Source organism: Cupressus sempervirens, chromosome 8 (genome assembly GCF_028749045.1).
Source record: "Cupressus sempervirens isolate cs-2001-9-10 chromosome 8, ASM2874904v1, whole genome shotgun sequence".
Lineage (NCBI taxonomy): Eukaryota > Viridiplantae > Streptophyta > Pinopsida > Cupressales > Cupressaceae > Cupressus > Cupressus sempervirens.
Window position 1 is genome coordinate 562,421,956 of NC_143125.1, and position 18,025 is coordinate 562,439,980.

Sequence of the window (18,025 nt, forward strand, 5' to 3'; positions counted from 1 at the left end):
TAGAAACCTCTTGGTTGGGTAGTATGAAAAGGGAGTCATGGGAGGAATTTGGAGTATAGAACATAATAGAGGAACAAAAGTTGTAGAAGCATTTGTAGTGATAGCAAATTGCCTTACAATGTTAGTAAGGGTCATAGTGATAGCGTTGGGGATAGTAGTGGAGAATATGAATAAGACAAATTAGTAGGTTGTCTAAATTATGCTAGTAAGAGGCAAGGAATTTTTTATCTCTTGATTTGCTCTAGTTAATATATTTTCCACCTACAGAACTAGTTTTCCCTTAGGGGTTTTTTCAAGGATGATTTGTCTAAAAATATTGTGTTCTTTTTGTTGTGAATTTCTTTCTGTATCTATTAGTGAAGTTGCAATTATGTTATTTTTTGATATGATCTATGAATTTATTTTCAGCAGTTTAATAATCATTTAGAATAGAAAATTAATAATCAGTGATTGCAGTAGTGTTAGATTTCACATGTCTTTGCTTGAGGTTTTAGGGAAAATGATACCTTTGGTGGACCAAATAGCTTGAAGAAGTAGTTTAATTCATTCATGGTAATCATAATCATGGTGTTGTTCAGTGAGTTCTTTTTAATGGTTTTCCCTCAATCAACATCCATCATTCCTCATCCAATACAAAACCACTCAAGTACAAATGAATTTTCCTCACTAGACACCCAAACATGATAGGACTAGGTAGGAATGTGCGGGCAAGCTCCCTCTAATAGTGCTTGGTTGTGTTTCACATTGTTGATTGCAAGAATTATAAGCTTCCCTTTCACTTTTTACTTTATTCTTAAAAAAGTTTAACTTTGACCAGAAATTCTAATCTTGCAACGTGTTGCACCTAAACTAAAGCTATTGGTGTTCATTAAGTTTAATAGTAAGTTCACCTCTAGCTTGATCTAATCATTTATGAATGATGAACTTTTAAATTCTAGCTTGAACGATGGACTTTTATATGCACACATATGCCTAACTAGATGATCATCTCACAGTTCTTCACTATGGTTTCTTGTTTATGTATTATTTACATGGTGATAAATGGAATAGTTATGAGCAAAACATGAAGATAGTGACCAACATTGGCTGTGTTGCCCATGTTGGATAAGACTTGTGATTTATTATAGTGGGGGCCTACAATAGATTACCCAGTATAATCTAATCTAGTACAAAGCTATTAATACACAATTATGAGATTATCAACATACAATTGTGGGTGTGCTTTAGTCTAAATGTGTCCATAAAATATTTTTCAATGGTGTCAAAAATGAAGGCCATATGTTGTCTCCCCTTAATTGCAGTCGGTCACCACCACTATTTGATTTTTATCATTTTTTTGAATTAATAAAGTGAAAAATGAAATATTTTGGAGAGATCTAAATTTCTATTATTTTTCTAAATTTAAAATATGGGTAAACCCCTAGGAAAAAAAGCCTCATCCAATCAAAAAAGGAAATTAACACATAGAAAATGATTTAAAAAATAAATCTTTTTAAACGTAAGAGATTTGAAATATTTTTAGATTATAAATTAATAGACAGGTGCCATTGCAAACATTAGTCCCCTACCTATATATAGGCAGGGACTAATAAATAGGCTTACCATCTTTTAGCAAATATAAATGTCATATAATAAATGCATTTTCCTTAATAAAAGAATTGATATATTAGATTAAATTAAGCAGGACATAGTTTGGAATATCAAGCCAAACATATTAAAAATCAAGATGTATTTGTATTGTAACTTTTTAATTTAACTATTAGATCCTATAGGCCCAATTCCAAGAAGGACTGCATAATGGAGCTAGGCTTTAATTGAACTATGTAAGCCAATTCAATGCATTGCACTCTATGGTTAGTCAAGAAGTTCTGTAATCAACAACGAAAAAATAATTTAATGGCTTTAGATGCATTATAACTTGTAACCTCTCAAAAAGAGTTATGCTCTAATTCTTGACGACATCAAGGTATATATATAGGCACTGGCTATAGTGCAATATATTTGCACTAGTCAAGCCCCTCCATCCCATGGTCTGTAGGCATACCGCACACATAACATAACCCGCCTACATACCCTCTATCATTTGAATTTTGATTCCTAAGAATTTGGTTGCCATATGTCAGTAGGGTTTAATTTAGACATGCCGCCATCCATATTCCCCAACTGGTACAAGCAATCGACAACATTTCCTACCTTATTTTTGCCATGAATATCAACCTACCATATAAATGCTTGTCCCACCATTTTTTTGTGAAGTATGTCTTATAAATTGATAGTTCCATATGCATTCTCATATCACCAAATTACAAATGATATTTCTTGTTGCCAGGTTAATGTTCTATTCAATATTTGCTATGTTGTTTTCCTTGTCATTGGGTGTTTTCTTGCCATTGGATAATTTTCTCGGCTGTTGCTAGGTGATTTTCATGTTGCTAGATGATTTTACCCATTGTTCTTGCCATTCATGAATAAATAAGAAGTTGGGGAATATTATGTTCTATATATTCTAATGAAATTTTCCTCTTCCTTTAATGTTATGCTAATGTTATGTATTTAATTTTTTTATTTCCTTTCAATTTCTAATCTTTCCCATTGTATGCCACTACTGGATGGTACGTTATGCAACAAAGTTTTAGTTTCTTAATATTTCCCTTACTCCATTGCGATTGGGTGAATTTTTTATTTTTAAAAATCTCAATAGCAAATTTACAAATCACTATTTGACTTTAACAAATTTTTCTAAATGGAAATATATTTTGGTAATAATTGTGTAACTATTTCGATGAACTTAAAGAGTTTTTTTCCGAAAGGAATATGTGATATTCTTTCAATCACTTGCATAGTTACGATCTCAAAATTTCAAAAGCAAATTTTTATGCTCAGTTTTCTTGAAATGTAAATATTTCAGTTTTTCAATTGTAAATAATGAAGATCTAAAATTCTTTCAATCAGTTACATTAATGATATGTACAAAAAAAAAAAATTACAGAGCACTACTTTTAATTTGACAAAAAAATAATTAACAAAAAGATACTTCAGTAATAGTTTTATAAATGTTCTAGTAATTTTTTAAATTTTGAGTTCTAGTAAAGTTTTAGTTTTAGTTCTACTAGATAAGTACTTAAATAATGTATATTCTATAGAAAACATATTACTATGTTTTTCCTTATTTCTATAAATCTTTCCAGATGTAATATTTTGCAACTAATAGTTGATTAGATGTTAAAAAATTATCACACAAAACTAAATATGTATTTTTTGGTTTTCTTTAATATTATATTTTTATTAAATCAAGATTCAAAATCTTTTTTTTTAAAATGAATAAAAATTATTTGTTATACATGCATCATAATCCTTTGAAAGTAAAAATAAATTTTTTACTTTGCGAACAAATATTATAAACAAATATTCATAAAATATTATATTATTTACACTTAACAATGATGTATTTAATTATCTTTTAGAAATTAATTTGTATATCAATGTAAAAGTATCTAATATCTAAAATTAATTAATTCTAAATAATAGAGGAAATTATCAAATATATGTTTTATAATTTTAAACTCTAAATCCTAAATCCAATTATCTTCTTATTTTGTCGCTTGATAATTACAATTTTTATCATTTACATTATTTTTTCCATCTATTTTACAAAGATGATCGGTTTCAAGTAGAATAAAATATAAGTACTAATATTTGTTTTAAATTAGAATTTTTCCATTATAAAGTCGTATACACACTATATGACTTAAGTAAAATTTTAAGCAATTAGAGTGTGATCTAAAATTTCTATTGAAGAATATCATTAAATTTTATTTGAATTTTTATTAAAGTCATTTACATATTTTATCACTTGATAAATCTATGCATTCCAATAATACTATTAAGATGATAATAGTTACATCATTTCTTCTATCTCTTATACTATATTCTATGTTTATAGGATCACTAACCTTAAGTTGACTAATTTTTATTTATCATCTAATTAATTTATGTGGTTATGTTATGCACATCTAAAATCAAATTATTCCTATTTGTATTATATATTTTTTAAAATGCATTTCAGTTTGTTTAAATAATTAGAGCATAATAAACATGACAAATGAAAATATATACAAAGTTTATTCAAAAATCTTTTTTAACTATCTCATTTCGACACATGATGGTATATTTACGTCCATGTAGAATTACTAAGATAGTTAAGATGTATATAAATTTTACATCCATTCTACTTTCATAAATTTGTACTTCCTTGAAGTAAAAATATGGAATTGAGACCTATGTTTGCATAAAGTTTTTTCTTTTATTTAGATTTTAATTTTTTTTTTAGTCTTCAAATTACATTTACTTTTGCATACTTCAAAAATTTTATGTATTAATTTTAAAATGCTCAATATATTGCGAAAAATAGAATAACTAGTTAGATATTTTAACTTGTAATTGAAAAAGGTATTAGCTTTGCCTTGTGGGGCTAGTGTCATCTCTCTTTTTAGTCCAAACTTATACTAAGAAAATTATTCTTTTGTCTACAATCTATGTTAATATGCTTTTGTAAACATTTAAATTTCTTGGGTACCATCATGTATAATATCCATACTCATATGGCATCTACAAAAATATTTATGTCATACATTATAGAATCACTTATGCTATCATAACATCTTCATATGCCTCTTGCCATAAAAATGAAAAAAAAATTCAATCATGGATATGGCATTTTGTTTTTTTGTTGATATGATGTTGTTTAAATAATTTTGATTAAAGTAAGAGATAATGTTAGGGATATTGTAATATAGATTTAAGGGTACCACTATAAAAAAATTTCTATATATTTAAACAATATTAAGGGTCACTAACAATATTAACATTTTTTAGGATGGGTAGAAATAATAAGTGGGAATCACTTGTCAAGTTAGATGTGCAAGACATCCCAAATGAAGGAAGTCATTTCTCAAGTTGTGAACTTGAATGGAAACTTATTGGAGATGATAATAAACAACAAATAGACTAGTGTGCTACTATCCCTCTTCATAGGCTCTCTCACTTTGTCAATGGGGAAGTTTTATTGGATAGTATTGAAACAACATTTATACACAAAAGGATTTTGGATAGTAATTTGATAGAACCTACTAATCATGCCACAAAGATGTATTAAAGGTTTGTCTAGTTTTAATAAATTGATTAAGCATGTCACTCTCTTTTTTAATATCCATTAATTTATATTTTTCACATTTATGAACTATTATCATTGTGCTTTTGGGCCACTAGATAAAATAAATGCACCAAAAAGAAAGGAAAGAAGTTATAATTTTACTCAAAAATGGGGTTGTCAAACTCACTTTAATGCTAGTGTTATGTATGGTATACCAGATATTGCAATAATTACATATAATGAATTTAGTCATCAAGATGCTAATTGTGAATTTTGTCATGGGAAAAATGACCCTTCTAGTGATCTAAGTAGTAGTTTTGCACCAAGGTTGTAAAATTAATGTAAATCATATATTGAATCCTTACTATTGATAAGCATGGGGATTAACACTATATGTCAATGACATTACCTAGATTCTAGTTTGATAAAGTTGATGAATAATAGGGATACTTGTTGTTGACAAAGGATGTGTTTAATTCATGGAAAAGAGTACATTCCCTACATTCACAAAAAAATGAGGATGATGCAAAAAGTGTAAGTTTGTGGCATATTGAGGAGAAAGATAACTTCTTTTTTATAAAACACCAAAAAATAAAGAAAATATTCCATTTATCATAGGCATCCAAATACCATGGATGCAAGATATGATGGGGGAACATTCACATGGTTCAATTATTTAAATACACTCCACATTCTCAACAAACAAATATAGTGGGAGTAAAACAATGTTAACTATATTTATGGATTTTAATTTAGTGATAGTTTTATTTATCTAAAAAATTAATATATCATTGCTTTTTTCATGTATAGTATCAAGTTTATACTTTTCTTGTATTTGATGATCAAGAAGCTGGTGTACCCATTGCATGGGCCATATCTTCAAGAAATAAAGTTAAGGATATAAATGAATGGCTAATAGAGATTTATAATCTAAGAGGGAAACAATATAGAGAAGATTGGCATGTCAATGCATTCATGATGGATGATGTTAGCACCGAGATTGAAGAAATAAGGTTTTTTCCAATCTTAGTTTATAGTTAGGAGAACACAATTTCTTAATATTTAGTTTATACACATATATGTTTTCCAATTTTTAGTATAAACTAGTTTTAATTTAAGAATTATTTTCTCAAAATACTACCTATGAACTTTGATAATTAATTTTCTTGTAGATTATCCTTTAAATGTTGAGTGTTGTTATGCATTTGGCATGTATGTATGGCATGGTTGAAGAATGTGTACATTTAAGTTAATATTTTATTAGAATATATGAAAAATCACATACATAATGTCATAACTCTATATTGTGTTATATAATCTAGATTTGTTAAAAGTAAAGGTGTTGGAACAAGAACATTTGATAGATTGGGTGAGATAATGTATGCAATGCATGAAAATGAAGATGACGTTACTAATTTGATAAGAAGGTTCATGGAGGAATTCAAAGAAGAGAAGGAATTTGTTAATTAGTTTCATAATTATTGGTGCCATTATGAGAGTCGCATTGGTATGATCATTGAAATTATATTTTATAATTTTTTATATATTTATATAATTCAAATTAATTGTTCTATATGCTAAGATGCCATGTTTTTTTTCTAGTGATGTAGAAAAAAAAACATTCAATGATTCCCTTATGCAAATCAAGAAACTAATGCTTCAATAGAGGCATATCACTCCCACATCAAGACTCGACATATAAGTGATCATTCTTAGAAATACACAAGAAGAATGGATTGGCTCATCTATATACTTCTTCATAGGGTAGAGAGATTCTATAAAAATAAAAGATATTTGCAACAATCTATATTTTTAACCAACTTCAAAAAGGAAAGATATTAAATAACTACCTTAGAAAGATCAAAATTAATACCAGATAATAATTGTTATCTAGATGATCACCTACCAAATAGATATAAAGTTAGAAGTCAACCTATTCCAGCAAAATGGTATTTCTTAAGGAATTTTGGACCAAATTTGCATGTGTGTGATTGTGAATGGGAAAAAAGAGGAAACACATGCAAGCATGTGTTCAAGATCTTATATATTCTAAAGAGAAACACACACAATAAAGTTGTTAGTAAGTATCATTTAAAATTTATGATTAATTTATTTACATTTTATTTAAAAAATCTATGTTGACTATATTAGTCTCATTTAAAAGTATAGAAGCATCTACTCCATTGGTCCTTGATGATGAGGAAGTCATAAGAAGAATGAGTCATGACATTAATGTCATTGGTAATGATCAATATGATTAGTATAATTAAATATTAAATGTTTTTATGATTCTCAACATTAATTACTTAATATTTCAATTATAGATGGTTTTATACTTTCTATAAATCAAGATGTGCTTGAGGTTAATGTTGGTGAAGGTTGCAAAACTAGTAAATTTCAAAACTATCATTCTTAATAAAATTTTAGTATTTATCAGTAATTTTGACTTTTCTATTGTTAAATTTATACTGTAGATAGTTGGAACTCATCTACTACTATCATTGATTAGTTTCAATAATCTATTCATTATTTAAATTCACTGCTCTAAAATTTACCAACTAGTGATTATGACAAAGACATCTTTAGTCAATCTATTGACAAATTTAGAGAAATTCATGCATCTCTTGCTTCATCTTCCAAATTTAAACCAATCCCTAGCTTAGATTACATATCTATGAGATGAATAACACCATGGTTTAGTCCAAGAAAAATGGAAAAAAGTTATTCCATTCACCAAAAACATAAAACCCTCTCTAGAAACTTAAATAGTAGAATTGAGGAGAATGAAAATTTCTAGTTCTCCTCTATACAATGTAGAAACAAAAAGAAAAAGAAAAAGGTCACAAATTGGTCAAGTATAGCTATTTAAGAAGAAAGAGATATAATCAGGCAACAAGGAATGTATTTTTTAAAAAAAATATTTTAGTAATTGCATAGCAATAATTCTTACTTTCATTTCATGTATTAATTATATTTCATTCTAGGGTTGGGTGATTGAGAAAGTATTCCAAGATGTCAATTGCCTTTCTCCATTGATCTAAACCATACAACAATTGATGAAGTGTAGTTTCCAAATGGTAAGCTTATAACTATTAAGTGTATTTATTACTTTTATAAAATAAAATACTTGGTTCATAGTTCTAACCACTTTTCTTTGTACAATATACAATTATTAGGGATCAATGATCAATGATCAATACTATCCCTATCCATACCTTTCATCAAGCTATTGTAGGTAGAGAGTAATTTTAATATTTTCTAGATTATTTACATAAATTAATTTTATACGTGAACATTTTATATAAGTTAAAATATTAAATATAAGTTATTTTTGTAAATTTGGATGATCAACAAGAAGCTCAACAACTTATGTTGCCCTTCTTTATTGATCTTAACCAAACATTAACAAAAATGGATGTAATAAATACTAGACATGTTAATTACATTATATAACTCAATGAATTGTCAGTCTTTAGTTTGTAAATTTAGTTTGTCAAAGTTTGCATACTAAATGTTCATATTATTGTAGGATTAGATAAATAGAAAAATCAAGAATATGTGCAACTAGATTCCATTGAATCTAATTAGGCATCAACAAAAAATGATGCAATGGAAGTGCGATATGGTAATGCAATTATGAAGTAAACATAATTATGAGTGTTAAACTTACAACTATATTTTAAATTTATGGATGACATAGGTTAAATTTAATGCATTTGATGAACTCAATGATCAACAAAAAATTCAAAAAGACATGCAACCATATTTTACTGGTCTTAATCAAACAATAGAAAAAATGAACATAATGCAAAGTAGAGATGGTAAGGAAAATACAAAATTAACTTCAATCATTTATGTCTTTGGTTTGAAATTAAATTTTATTATTAACATAAAAGATTTGCAGGTGTTGATGATGTTTATATGGAGGATGATGATCAACATTTTTTTGTAAATTTATCAAAGCAATAAAATTGCTTCCAATTAGAAGAGAGTTTAATATAAGTCAAGACTAAGAGTTTTACTATAAAGGATTTTCAAAGCATATAGTATTATTTTATCATCCAGATTCTATTACATCCTTGATTTTGTATCATAGTGAAAGCATTATGATGCTTTGAATTATATTTTTGGTACTATAGTTGTTCATCATCTTGACATATTTATGTTGTCTTGAATTTTCCATGTTGCATTTGGTTAAAGTTAGCATGTAATCTTTGATCCAACCTTAGTATTGCAATAACACAAATGTTGAGATAACATATATGTGTATGGTTATGAATAACATAGTCAAATTAAGAAATTTTCTTGTAATATTTTATATGGTTAAGAATCACATAGGTTTTCTCATTCTTACTTAGAAAAAAATAAGATGACAAGATATAGAATATATAAAATGAAATGATTAAGTAGGTCAACTATCTAAGAAATTATATTCAACATGGTTATCTTATAAATTTTTTTGGATGAAAAATTGATACTTGATAAGTAGGAGATCATTTCCATGGAGAAAACTCTATAGTTAAGTTTCCTTAGGTTGGGGTAGTACTAGGATGAGTGACCTCCAGGGAAGTCTTGGTGCATCACCCCTGTGAACATCACGTATATCCAACAAGTGCTAAGTGTTCCATTTATACTCATGAGAGATGGATTCATGTTGAATCACTACTCAAGAAACATGGGTCAATGATTTTGACTCAAAATCACACACTTAAATCTTGATAACAATATCACAAATTGATACATTCTTAGTTTGTTGTTAATAAATAAGTTTGATAAATAAATTTGGAACTATTAAATGTTACATGACAATGGAGACAACATATAAACATCGCACTAAAAAAAAAATAGTTTGAAAACATATGTACTTTTAAGCTATATTTATAAAGGAAATAAATTATTTTTAAATATTATTTTTAAATTTTTTTTTATTATTAATTTTAAACTATTTCATTTCAATTTTTCCAATAATTTTCTTTTTCAAAATCAGTTAGAAATCTTAAATATGTTAAATATAATCATGTAAAATAATATTATATTTATTAATGTACAAAATTATTGATTGAATTTCATAATATAATGAATATAACAATCAATTTATTTAATCTTATCTCTAAAACAACTAATTTTTCTTTAAAAAACTTATTACTTCTATAAAATAAACAATATTTATTTTATTTCTATACTACTATATATTTAAAATATAAACGATTAACAATATAATAATTATAATAAAAATAAATCAAATTCTATTTAATTATCTAAAATAACTAATATTTATTATATTATTATATATTAAATTTTTAAAATTCTACAACAATGTAAGCATAATTGATATCATATAAACTTAACAATATAATTATCATACAAACTCTAATAGCAATCTAAACATAACATTTTTTTCAAAACAAAACTTTAAAACAAAGAAAAAAGTGTTAGAGTAATTATTTGTTTACACTTATTAATTAAATCACTTTGTTTTAATTAATTATGTTGCCTATTGCTATAGTTTGCTTAAGCTATCTTGTAGGTGCATATAATTAATATTTTTTTAATTATATTGTGCAACATAGCTTTTTTAGGCTTTAGGTTGCCCTTTTCAGGTTTCGATCTCCTTTATAAGGATTGATCTCTTTGTATTTTTCATTATGAAGATCCGTTGAATAATATTTTCTTCATCTGAGCTTTTCAGATCAAACCCTTGCCTCTTCTTGTCTTTTTCTTCTTTGTGATAGGTTTTCTTGGGCTTCATGGATTTTTTGTGTTCTTTTGCTCAAATCCTACATGGTATCAGAGCTAAATCTGTTGTAGCTTGTTCTGTGTTTCATGAAAAAGGGAGAACAAGGGTTTGGCAAATCATATCTAGTGTTTTTTCAGGCTTTTTCTCAAAAAATAGCGGGGTCACTGATTTTCAGAGTAGTTTGAGGCCAAACAAACATCACGGATGGATTCAGAAGGCATCAAAATCCCCGTTTTGATATAAAATTTGTCGAATTTGGACAACGTTGATTTGGGAGGCAATTTTTTTTTGTTTGACAGGCCCATAAGGCCATTGGCATGTGGATCAAGGCCAAAAATTTAAAAAAATTGCAAAATAAAATTAAAAGAGTGCCACTTTTTGTCGCAGTAGTTTAAAAAACTACCTGCGGTCATCAAGACTGCTAGGAGTTAGCAGAAACCACCTAAGGTAAACCATTTGTGGTCTACTGATCGCAGCGGCTCTCGGCAACTGCTGCCGCTCTGCAACCTCCGCCGCTAGTGGCACCACCCGCCCATCACTGTAGCCACCAGTGGCTCTGCCACCTTCCTTAGCTCTACCTCCACCTAAGTGGCAATACTTTTTTTGTGAAGTTTTATTATTTTTTTATTAAAAAAATTAAATTTCCATGCATTTCGGAGGCCCTGGTGGTTTTTTCTCCGTAACTTGAGCATACGGATGTATTTTTTCAATCCAAAAAATGCGCCAGAAAGGTATTTCTGAGATGGAGATGATGGTGTAGGGGTTTTTTATTTTTTATGTAGTTTGGTTGCCTATTTTGGTATTCAAATATGGATGTTCTATTTTGCACTTCGGGAGGCGTATCTTGAGCATCCAATTTCTGATTTTGGACTTCCTTATATCACTAGAAATCTCTTTCTATGCTCTTTTTAGTGATTCTAGTTGTTGTTCTAGATTCTACTCCAGGAATATTTTATTCAGCCTTTTGCATTTTTGCATGCTGGTGGATATCCTGGTTGTTTTAAGTTCAGGGATCGATTTTGTTGCTTTAGATACTTTGTTTTGGGCTCTAGCTTCTGTTGTTTCAACCTTATATTTTTTTTTATCTTTTTGATATTCATTGTAATCATATTTATGCAAACGCACTGAGATAAAGTGCCACTCTTGCATTTTGGGTTCATGAATGTTGTTTTGAGAAATATGTACTCGCACTATTTTATAAAGTGCGATGGGGGGGGATAGTTGTTTGCTACTTTAGGCATTCTCCCTTTGTCAAATGAGTGTCCCTTCCATGACATTAGCCCCATGTAGTGTCTGTGACATGTGCCTTTATAGGTGTTCATACCTCTTACACTCTCTCGCTATTCTTGGTTCTTTCTACAGGCAATTTTTGGCCCACCTTTTCAGTTACCTATCACCTCACCCCATCTGCATTAAGGGGGGGTTATATTATTGGTTCTAATGCTTCCTTGGTTTGATGGTTTGATGGTGTGAGCTATGTATATAGTACCTGATCCTACATACTAGGTAATTGCAGTGGCTGGCTACCTATGCATTTTGGTGAGATGGATCATCTACCATATAGACACACTTGGTTTGTCCCTTCTATTTTCATGGACATTCTTCAAATCAGCACCTTTTGACAAAGTTTTGCAGCTTTTCATGCTTCAGTGTTTCTCTTCATGATCTTTCTTTGTTCCTATCTTCTGGAATATTCTTTGCTATCTCTTTTTAAAGAGGGGTTTTTCCCATTGGGTTTTCTCCTTTGTCTCCATTTTACATAGATTTCCTTGTATTGGGTACTTGATCAGGCCTTGTTTTCGGGACCCATCTTTTTCTTCTTTCATAGCTATACTAGGTTAGCTTACCTCCTGAGTTTCACTTAAGGGGGGGTGTTAGAGTAATTATTTGTTTGCACTTATTAATTAAATCACTTTGATTTAATTAATTAAGTTGCCTATTACTCTAGTTTTCTTAAGCTATCTTGTAGGTGCATATAATTAATATTTTATTAATTATATTGTGCAACTTAGCTATTTTAGGCTTTAGGTTACCCTTTTTGGGTTTCAATCTCTTTTATAAGGATTGATCTCTTTGTATTTTTCATTATGAAGATCCGTTGAATAATATTTTCTTCATCTGAGTTTTTTAGATCAAACCCTTGCCTCTTCTTGTCTTTTTCTTCTCTGTGATAGGTTTTCTGCATGTAGGTTTTCCTGGGCTTCATGGATTTGTCATGTGCTTTCGCTCAAATCCTACAAAAAGTGTTGCTACAAATAACACCCTATTGATGTATGACAAACATATGCTCAGTAGTTAGAATTGAAATGACAAAGGGGACATAAGGGCTAGACATAAATGGGTTATGTTATGTATGGGGGTGTGCCTAAAAACCATGGGATGGAGGGGCTCAACCAATGCAAATATGTTGCATTGTAGCCAGTGCCATATATACATGCATCATGGATTATGAGACATTGTACTGAGTTGTAGGTTTTGATTAATGCCGTGTTCCTTAAGAAATAATTATTTTATTTTATTGTATGTGATTCTATCACCAATACATTTCAAATTTTGTGTTACTTTAATAGACAGTGACATATATGTGCTTTCTAACATCACCTATACTCCTTTGATAGTTGATAAGAGAAGGGAACTATCTACGGTGCAACTTATATGCATCTATTTTGAGTGTATTTTACTTGTATCAGAATATCTATTTCTATCATTACATTCTATATGACTATTATCAAAGTACATAATGTGATTTATGGAGAGCATGGTCATTGAAGGCCACACCTACTATGGCCCAACATATTTGTATAGGCAAAATAGATGTCATTGCAACCATACACATAATCCTAGCCATCACCATATATTGCATCTATCTAATCACATTCCTACCATATAGTCTCATTGTTTACAAAAATAAATATTGTCTATACAAAGTGTGAATACTATTTTTAGAATTAACATAGTTTAACATGATCTTTTATTTTTCTATTTTTTGTTTTTGACGTCTCATTGTCTTATACTTTTAAGCAATTTTATTCAAGTTAGCTTTTTAAAGAATAAGTACTGAGTTGGTAAGAAAAAAAAATACTATAAATATATAATTTATATTTATATAATTTCTAAGTTAAAATATCATAATTGATTGTAAATGAAATAAATTTGATTATATCTCTAAGTTTATTTTGAAATCAAATAATTAAAAAAGTAAAATAAATATGTGAAAGAAACTTTTTTAAATAATACTTTTATATGACAAAATTTAATAATATTTATTTCATATATTAAAATCAAATGAATTTATAATACTTGTTTTATTTGGTGATTTAATTTTTATTTATTTTTTATATAATTTTAAAACTTTAGATTCTATTTAGAGCGAGAGAGAGAGAGAGAGAGAGAGAGAGAGAGAGAGAGAGAGAGAGAGAGAGAGAGTTTAATGAATACGTTGAAAAGTCTAATGTATTAGTATTATTAGCAGACATTATATATTCAATCATATATATAGATACATTTTTATCTTATACAATTGAATTACATAATAGCTTTTCTCTAACAACCCAATCATAAATAAGTATTTGTAACTTCTCATTTTATTAGTTCTAAAGTTGTAATAATTTTTTATTAATTACAAATTCTATATTTATTTGATTGCCTCAATAGTTTTGGTGTTATAGACCCCCTTTTTTAGAGGCATCCTCCATATTTATTTCTTTCCTGAGACTTTGTGAATATCCTTTGTGGATTCTTTTATAGTCTTATTGACTATTTAGACATCATGGGGGATTTCACTAACTTCATCAACATGATCAAGTTGTTTGACATTGAGCTTCAAGGAAACCATTATACTTGGTCCATTAATAGAAAGGGTAATTGTTCTATTCAAGTCAGGTCATAAAAGTTTTTGATTTATTTGGATGGGACATTGGATATATAATGTCTCTCTAAAAATGTTACTAAGGATAGATTTCAACAATAGCCCAATGGTCCTCCACTAGATTGATAATTCTTACTCTCAACCTTATCCCTTTAGATATGATATGATGTGGACCTCCTACTAGGTTACTAGGGTCATGTGAAAAGATGGAAGCCTGATCATACATAGGGATCAACAATGTTTAGAATTCCAAGGAAATTGCAGCTTACTAAAAGAGAGGGGAAGAGTTGGAATAATTTTTTTTTTTTGGAGATATTTTCAATTATAAGAATGAATTCTACTTTGATGTAGAAAAAAATCAAAACCTCATAGTTGTAGGAGACCATGTTAGGAATATAGATATTGTTAGCACTTGAATATATTGATGATGTGTTGTATTGATGATTTTTTTGTGATTGATAACAATATATGTTTATGAGCTTATGATAGATAGGAATTTTGCACATTACAGAGGTTTAATGAATCAACAAAGTTGGCACCTAAAAAGTTAAGCTATATGACCTTAGGATTGTATTCAAAGATGAGTATATATTATAAATCTATGTTTTCTGAAATTTTTATTGAGTAGTAAATGAGTTACAATCCATTTGGTGAAGACTGGTAGAACACTAGTATACAAGAACAATTGATAGAGATAGTTGCCAATAGATTGCATGTATCTTATAAGATAGGTGGAATTAAGGTAAATGAGCTTTGACGATGGTTGAAGGCATGTTTGTGATGTTTTCTCATGATAACATATCTGAGAGATCATTCTATAAAAGTCATGAAAGAAAAAAGTGTGACATGTTTTATTGCAGTCAATTGTATTGATGAAACATATTGATCTTTAGAGGAGAAATTAATGATTTTATTGTAAGATGTGAAAACATTATAGTAATATTTGTAATCATACTTTAAAATTTGTGTATGGCTTAATATGGTCCTATGTAATAAATTGTATATTGGGAAAGCCTTAATATTAGACACGATTAGTTATTTAAATACAATATAAAGGAAATACATTTTCCTTCGATGTGTTCATCATGTTTCATTTTAATCATGTTGATGTGATCAGATGATGTCAATTTGATTAGAGATGAGAAAAGATAGGGTTAGATGTTTTATTTGAACTTCAAAGCAATTGTATTTGTGCTTGAGTTGTAGTATTGGAAAGTTTAGTATATTGGATTTTTTACATCAAAAGGATCTACTTTTCATTATTGGCTAAAGAAATTTGAAAAGTGAATTTAGTTGTCTTGCTATTGGCCTTTAATAGTATTTGAACTTTCTACCATGGGTTCAAGGTCTCCTAATAATTTATTTTTCCTTTAGCTAGGAAAATTCTACTAATTACATTGTATTCAACTCCTAACAAACTCACATCTTTTCATAAAGAACTATTATATTAGTATACTATCTTGTGGGTTTCATCATCAAAAGAATTTTCCTTTTGATCAAGTGTTTCCCTAGTCAAATGATAATTGTATCACTATGCATGGTTAACTATTTTTATGCTTCATTATTTTGGTTACTCAAGATACATTCAATAAGTTGGGTTTAAGCTTATTTTTTTCACAATTTATTTGCCCCCCCACCCCCCAAGCTATGGGGGTGGTCTTTACTTCTAATAATTGGTATCAAAGCATGAAGTCCTCTTTAATGAGGAAGCTAAAAAAATTGAGGAGATCTATGAAATTTAGGAAGGAAAGTACAAAATTTGATTTAGATAACTATGATATTTGGAATGATAAGTTGAGAACTTAATCAATATCAAGTTTGACTACTAGCTTATTACAAAGACTAAAAATTTAGTGAAGGAAGGAAATGAACTACCCTTGCATATTAATGATTAGGATAATGTCATGCCCAAACTATGAGGGAAAGAACACAATTTTTTTAAAAAAAATTAATAATTAAAATGCTCTAGTTAGAAATGATTGATTACAGTTTAAGTACAGGTTCTCTACCTTGTTAAATTAATACTCTCGTTATTAAGTTGATATTGACAAAAGTTATAATATTATATTAACTTATAATGATATGCGAAAATCACTTAAATAACAGTGTACAAGAATATGAATTTAAAATTAATTGTAAAATCTAATCAAATAAATTCCCCATTTAAAATTATTTCAAATAGGAAATTAACCCTTCTATACTTTATTTAATTAGGACGAACTCAAACAATTAAAAACAAAACACTACTATCTATACTAAGATTAAATTAACATTAATGTTAAAACTTACTAAAATTATATTAGAAATTTATTTTAATGCAAACTTTATAACATTTTAAAAATAAAAAATAAAAAATAAATAACATAATTTCATGGTAAATTACATTTAAATTTAACTAATTAAAAGCAATAACAAATCAAGCAATAACATAAAGTAACTATAAAACATAATATACTAACATTGTCAATAGCTAACCCTTAAACAACTAAACAGAAATACTAACTCAAATACTAACTAAACTAATACTATTACAAAATGAACTAAATTGATATTAATCTTGATATTACACTAATCCCCCCCTAACCCTCTAACTTAAACCTAACAATAACCTATTACTAACCCTACACTCACCTCACATCCTACCCAAGCGCTTCCCAAGGCCAAGGGTACAATGCATTGTTTAGAGAAAATGTGTGTGCAGACCCCCCAGGGGAAGTGGCGACTCAAAGCTTCCTCTCCATGCTGACCAGTGAGGATCAAATCCTCCTCTTAAACACAGCCCACGGTCCTAGATAGAAAGAATTTCGCAAGCCAAGGAAAACGTTGAACATAATGAAAAGAATTTACTGCTTGGTTTGTCACTCACGTGGTTCAAGCAGATAAGAAATCACAGCATGGGGAACACAAAGGTAAGTGAGATAAATTCAGAAACCTGACGCCAATAAATACTTTGTCCCTCCTCCATTGACTAGCAAGAGTATAAAGAATAAGTTAGACATGACAGGCTCAAGAAAATACGCTAAGAATGGAGAAATGGGTGAGTGAGTCTTTATTACAATAAAGTTTTGTTGGTTGAGACAAGGTTATGAAGATATGTTTTCATATAAATTTATTTGTTTATTTTCTTTTGAAAGGAGATTTGAATAAATATATTTATAAGGATAATAAAGATTCTCTTCAGATTCTCTGTCTCAAGGGAGAATTTAAATTGCTCCCCACACAAATATCAGAGAGTTTTTACTCTCTTGAAACATCTTTTTTTTATTAT